Source organism: Haemorhous mexicanus, chromosome 19, assembly GCF_027477595.1.
Source record: "Haemorhous mexicanus isolate bHaeMex1 chromosome 19, bHaeMex1.pri, whole genome shotgun sequence".
Lineage (NCBI taxonomy): Eukaryota > Metazoa > Chordata > Aves > Passeriformes > Fringillidae > Haemorhous > Haemorhous mexicanus.
This window is the reverse complement of record NC_082359.1, coordinates 13758015-13764369: the sequence shown is the minus strand read 5'-3', so window position 1 is coordinate 13764369 and position 6355 is coordinate 13758015.

Here is a 6355-nt window from a genome sequence, read left to right as displayed (position 1 = left end):
CTCTCTTCATACAGAGATAATCTGTGACAGCTCCTGGGGCAGTCTGACAGCAGTGAGGGTTTTGGGGTTTTGTACTGAGGAGGGGGAGAGCAAAGCTGACAGTGGGGCAGACAAAGCCATTTCTGACAGCAGTGAGGGTTTTGGGGTTTAATACTGAGGAGGAGGAAGCAAAGCCTCTGGCTGCTGGCAGTGGGGCAGACAAAGCCATTTCTGACAGCTGTGAGGGTTTTGGGGTTTAATACTGAGGGGGAGAAAGCAAAGCTGGCAGTGGGGCAGACAAAGCCATTTCTAACAGCAGTGAGGGTTTTGGGGTTTTATATTGAGGAGGGGGAAGCAAAGCCTCTGGCTGCTGGCAGCGGGGCAGACAAAGCCATTTCTGACAGCAGTGAGGGTTTTGGGGTTTTATATTGAGGGGGAGAGCAAAGCTGGCAGCAGGGCAGACAAAGCCATTTCTGACAGCAGTGAGGGTTTTGGGGTTTTATATTGAGGGGGAGAAAGCAAAGCTGGCAGTGGGGCAGACAAAGCCATTTCTGACAGCAGTGAGGGTTTTGGGGTTTTATATTGAGGGGGAGAGCAAAGCTGGCAGTGGGGCAGACGAAGCCATTTCTGACAGCTGTGAGGGTTTTGGGGTTTAATACTGAGGGGGAGAAAGCAAAGCTGGCAGTGGGGCAGACGAATCCATTTCACGCAGAGCTCCCTCTCAGCCGTGTGCACTTCATGCTGCAGATTTCACTGGGATGGGAAGGCCCTCAGAAAACACAATTAATTCTACCTGTGCTCTTCCAGGCCTTCCCTGGGATTTCTGAGTTAAGCACAGCTGCCACTCTGGACCCGAGTCTGGGGAGAAGCTCTGGGAGCTGGAGTGCACTCAGTGGGAGCGATTACGCTCCAGTCCCCTCTGCAGCACCGAGAGCTGCGAGCAGGGGAGCCTGCCTGAGCTGCCACAGGCTCCAGGAAGGAACACACACATGAAAAACCCCAACAAACTGCTTTGAGCCCTCTGGAAAGCTGCAAAAAGCCCATTTCAAAACACCCTGGGCTGGAGTCAGTTCATGCAAGCACACATTGCATTTCCAGCTCACACGCCTGCTCTGCCTCTGATTCTCCCTTTTGGCAATTTATCCAGAGGGGAGTTAGTGGGTAGAATCTCAGAGGAGAATAAAAGCCAGTGTTTTGAGAACTAATGAAGTAATTATCTAAAGCATTATTTACAATGATTATTTAGAAGATAATGAGCCCCTTTAATTATGTTTGTTCTGCAGAGCTGGCCGTTCAATAATTCAGGGTGTTGCCATATAATTTTCTCTGTGTTTACTTTGCACGTTTTTTGTTTGGGAAAATGTCACATTTCTGTGCTGTGTGTGAAGCACAATCTGGGCCCTCTTCTGGGCATTGTTGGTCACACGAAGATCCCCTGGGCTCCCCAGGGCCTTTTGGGCTCAGCCCTGTGCAGACGGACAGAAGGACTGCAGGGGAGTGGAGCTGCTCCTGTGGGTGCTGCCCTGCCCTCACTCCTGCAGAGGCACCGCTGGAACAGTCCCACACGTGCACTACTCCCCTGAAGTCCCTGTCAGCATTTCTCTCACTGGAGCTGAAGCCTGACTTGCAGTTTGTTTTCATTTGGGAGCCGCGCTGGGGACGTGTCAGATGTGAGGTTTTTAAAAAGAGCTCATTTGTGCAGGGGGAATTCAGAGCATCATTAACATCTCAGTGGCTAATAAAAACCTCACCAGCTGGGAACGGGCTGCTGAAACAAACAATTCTCCTTGAGCACAGGTGGGCAGTGCCCGGGGAGTGGAGAGGGGCTGCTAAAATGAACAATTCTCCTTGAGCACAGGTGGGCAGTGCCCGAGGAGCAGAGAGGGGCTGCTAAAATGAACAATTCTCCTTGAGCACAGGTGGGCAGTGCCCAAGGAGCAGAGAGGGGCTGCTGAAATGAACAATTCTCCTTGAGCACAGGTGGGCAGTGCCCGGGGAGTGGAGAGGGGCTGCTGAAATGAACAATTCTCCTTGAGCACAGGTGGGCAGTGCCCGGGGAGTGGAGAGGGGCTGCTAAAATGAACAATTCTCCTTGAGCACCGTGAATGAGGCTGTTCCTCAATAGCCACTCATGGCAGGATTTAAAATAAATTCACCTGGAATTAGGTTCAGAACCACTGCAGGAACCACAGCCAGTCTGCACAGGGGGCTTCAAAGGGCCCAGCACAACAGGGAGAGAAGGCAGGTGTGCCATGGGGAGAAGGGCAGGTGTGCCATGGGGAGAGAGGGGCACCTGTGCCATGCAGAGAAGGGCAGGTGTGCCATGGGGAGAGAGGGGCACCTGTGCCATGCAGAGAAGGGCAGGTGTGCCATGGGGAGAGAGGGGCACCTGTGCCATGGGGAGAAGGGCAGGTGTGCCATGGGGAGAGAGAGGGGCACCTGTGCCATGCAGAGAAGGGCAGGTGTGCCATGGGGGGGGGGAGAGAGAGGGGCACCTGTGCCATGCAGAGCTGGGGTTTGGGGCAGTTCTGGGGCTCAGCAACCCTGCCCTGCTCCCATCCAGCCCTGCCTGCCCAGCAGCCTGGGCACAGCTCTGCCAGGCCCAGGCTGACAGCTGGGCACACTTGTGCTCCCTTGACTTTGGAGCTATTTATAGAGAGATTTTGTCAGAGTTCCCATTGCTGCTGTTCCCCCAATGGGTTTTTGGGCATGGCTTTCCTTCCAGTATCAGGCAAATAAAGTGTGAGGCATGGAATGAACCAGTCTTAGAAACAAAACATCAGCTCACAGGACAATAAAATGCAGCAAGTGTTGACGTGTGTTTTCAATCACAGCCAATATATTTATGTTTTTAATCCCTAAAATAACAGAAATTATTATAAACCTCAGGTGAGATTCAAGAAAATGAAGGCAAAATCTTCAGGTGAGATTCAAGAAAATGAAGGCAAACTCTCAGCTGCCCTGCAATCCAGCTGGGTTCACAAATCCCCACCAGAGCTGGGCTCAGATTCCCTGTCTGCTTTCTGTGTTTTGCCTCCTCAGAGCTGGTTCTTTGCTAAGGCAAGCCTGTGCTGACAGAGTGACTCAGCCCTGTGGGCCAGGATGCTTTTCTTGGGTTTCCACTGAGCATTCCTTTCTTCCTACACAGATATAAATAAGTGCCCCTGACGACTTCCCTACCATTTATACCAGAAAAGTGAATGTGGCATTATTTTAATTGCATTAAAAACCTTTTCTGTGCCTAAAGTGGAGCTGTTTCATTAGCACTGAAGTTCTGCCCTCACAGCCTGGCACCCCCAGAGCAGTAATGCACAGCAGAAAAGGCAAAGCTGAACTGCTCTGAGTGATCAGCGACTGGATAATTCTGAGATCTGGCCAGAGGAAAGAACAAACTCCAAACTCCTGCCCAAGGAGACCTTCCTGCCTGGTCCTGCAAGGCTCACCTTCCCTCGCTGTGAGATCCACGCTCAGAGGGACTGAGCCCCGTCCTGCTGGCCAGGCCTGACTCACAGAGAGAGAGGAGCTGAAATAAGGGTGCTGTGCCTGGAAAGAAGAGATCTCCCTCTCTGTTTACCCTGTGGGAGCGGTCCTGGTTACACAAGATTAAATGTTATGTAAAGGGAGAGAGCAGCTGCTCGGGCAGAGCCTGCAGGCAGCCCCGAGTGAGGGGCAGGGGCACTCACAGGGCAGCAGAGGGGCTCAGCAGCCTGGCCAGGAGAGGGGAGGCAGATCTGGGCCAGGAGAGGGGAACCTGCCCTGGCCAGGAGAGGGGAACCTGCCCTGGCCAGGAGAGGGGAACCTGCCCTGCTCAGCACCCTGGCCAGGAGAGGGGAGCCAGATCTGGGCAAGGAGAGGGGAACCTGCCCTGCTCAGCAGCCTGGCCAGGAGAGGGGAGCCAGATCTGGGCCAGGAGAGAGGCACCAACCCTGCTCAGTGTCCCTGGGCCAGCAGAGAGGCTCAGCAACTTGGGCCAGGAGAGGGGAACCAGCCCTGGGCAAGGAGAGAGGCACCAACCCTGCTCAGCAGCCTGGCCAGGAGGGAGGCAGCAGTTCTGTTCAGTGTCCCTGAGCCCAGGAGGGAGGCACAAATCACAAGATCACGAGTAACTCTGCAGTTTTAGGAGCTGTGTTGTGAATGTTAACCAGCAACAGGATATCCCATTATGACTTCTCTTCTTTACTCTTCTGATTGGAGTTATTTACTGCTTGTGTTGTAAGATACCTAATTTAAAATGTTGGCCGATTTCAAGTGATCCCCCAACAGGAACAAAAAGAGATGCTGATGTTAAATGCCTTTTGTGCTGATTCTGGAACATCTGTCTGCATGTGTGGCTTGTGAGAGGGGGGATAGGGGGATCAGAGCAGCTGCTTTGCAAAGCCCCTTGAGCTGAGGCTGGCAGGGAAGAAGGCAGCAGCGAGGGAGCCCCGGAGCTGCAGGCACAGCCCCACCTGCCTGCAGAGCCAGCTGCACCTGGTGCTTGCTGCGATTCATCTTCTCTGCTCACTAATGCATCCTCTCTCCAGAGCTTTCAGCGCTTCTCCCCTCAGATACAAACACGATAAAAAATGCTTAAAAGAAATCAATAAGCACCGAAGGGTTTGGCAGCTCTCAGGTTTTACTGGATCATTTACTCAACAGTTTAATGCCTGACAGAAAAACGCAGCAGTTAAATATTCATCTGCAGAGTGAGCAGCTGCAACACACCTCAGGCTGGTTCTGCTTTTCCCACTCCTCATTCCCCACAGATCAGTTTTCCCACTGCACAGAGCTGTGCTGGTGGAGCTGCCCGAGGCAGGAGCAGTTTGTGCCCAAATCCCAGACTGGGCAGGGATTTCTGTCACTGGAAACTCGGAGTTTGTCGCTTTAAAGATGGAGAGCCACCGTGAGGTGGGGCGGCGGGCACAGCTGAGACTCGGCCACCTTAGGGACCCCCTGCCCAGGGAGGGGCTGGGCTGAGCCGGGCTGAGCCGGGCTGGGCCGGGCTGGGCTGGGCTGGGCTGGGATGGGCTGGGCTGGGCTGGGCCGGGCCGGGATGGGCTGGGTTGGGCTGGGCTGGGCTGGGCAGAGCAGGGCTGGGCTGGGCTGGGATGGGATGAGGTGGGCTGGGCTGGGCTGGGCCGGGCTGGGCTGGGCTGGGATGAGGTGGGCTGAATTGAACTGAACTGAACTGGGCTGGGCTGAGCTGCTCCCTTAGCTGGGCTGGGATGGGGTGGGCTGAACTGAACTGAACTGAACTGAACTGGGCTGAGCAGGGCTGAGCCTAGCTGGGCTGGGATGGGGTGGGCTGAACTGAACTGAACTGGGCTGGGCTGGGCTGGGCTGAGCTGAGCTGAGCTGCTCCCTGGGCTGGGCTGGGCTGGGTTGGGCTGAACTGAACTGAAGTGGACTGGACTGGGCTGGGCTGGGCTGGGCTGAGCCGGGGCGCACAGAACATCCAGCACGGATCGGCCCGGCACGGATCGGTCTCGAACGGGCTGTGAGCTCGGCCCGGCTCGGTTCCGATCGAACAGCGGGCTCGGCACGGCCCGGCACGGCTCGGCTCCGAACGGGCTGTGAGCTCGGCACGGCCCGGCACGGCTCGGCTCTGAAGGGGACCCGAACGGGCTGTGAGCTCCGCACGGCACGGCTCGGCTCGGCCCCGAAGGGGACCGAACAGGCGCAGCAGCAGCAGCAGCAGCAGCGGCAGCAGCAGCGGCAGCAGCAGCAGCGGCAGCAGCAGCGGCAGCGCTCTGTTGCCATCCAGTGGCAAACCCATCGGTGTCCCCAGGGTCCCCGAGCGTGGCTGGCTGGAGGAAAGGGAAAGGAAAAGAAAAGGAATTCTCTGCTTTTCCTTTCCTCGTGTCAGCCCCATCTCTGCCTGCGACTGACCGGGCGAGGCTGTCTCTTACTCACTCACAGCTTGAATGGAATGTCGGAGGAAGAAAACTTTCAAGCAAAGACTCACGCCGTGATTTTTGAAAGAATTTGAATTAAATTCTTCCCCTCAGACAAAGCTTTAGCAGGAATGGCATGAGAAATGAGAAATGTATTTTCTCTTAGCAGGCTGTCAACCCTCCATCTCCATTGACACTGTCACCCAGTAACAGTGCTGTCACCACAAAAACCATCCCCAGAACGCTGCCTCCACGGCAGAAATGCTCCCTGCCACTCTCAGCACCTGCAAAATATCAACAGAAAGCATAAAAGGTCTGGAGATCCAGCTGCAGCAAGGGGAGTGTGAAAAGATCCACAATCAGCTGGGAGGGCTGAGGGTAGGTAAAAATCTCACAAAATAATAATGAAATGTTTATGGTAATAAATCCTAACATCTTACAGTTCCAGTGAAATGCCAGTCCTTGTCTGCTGTGGCATAACTAGTTGCATATGTCAAATTTTT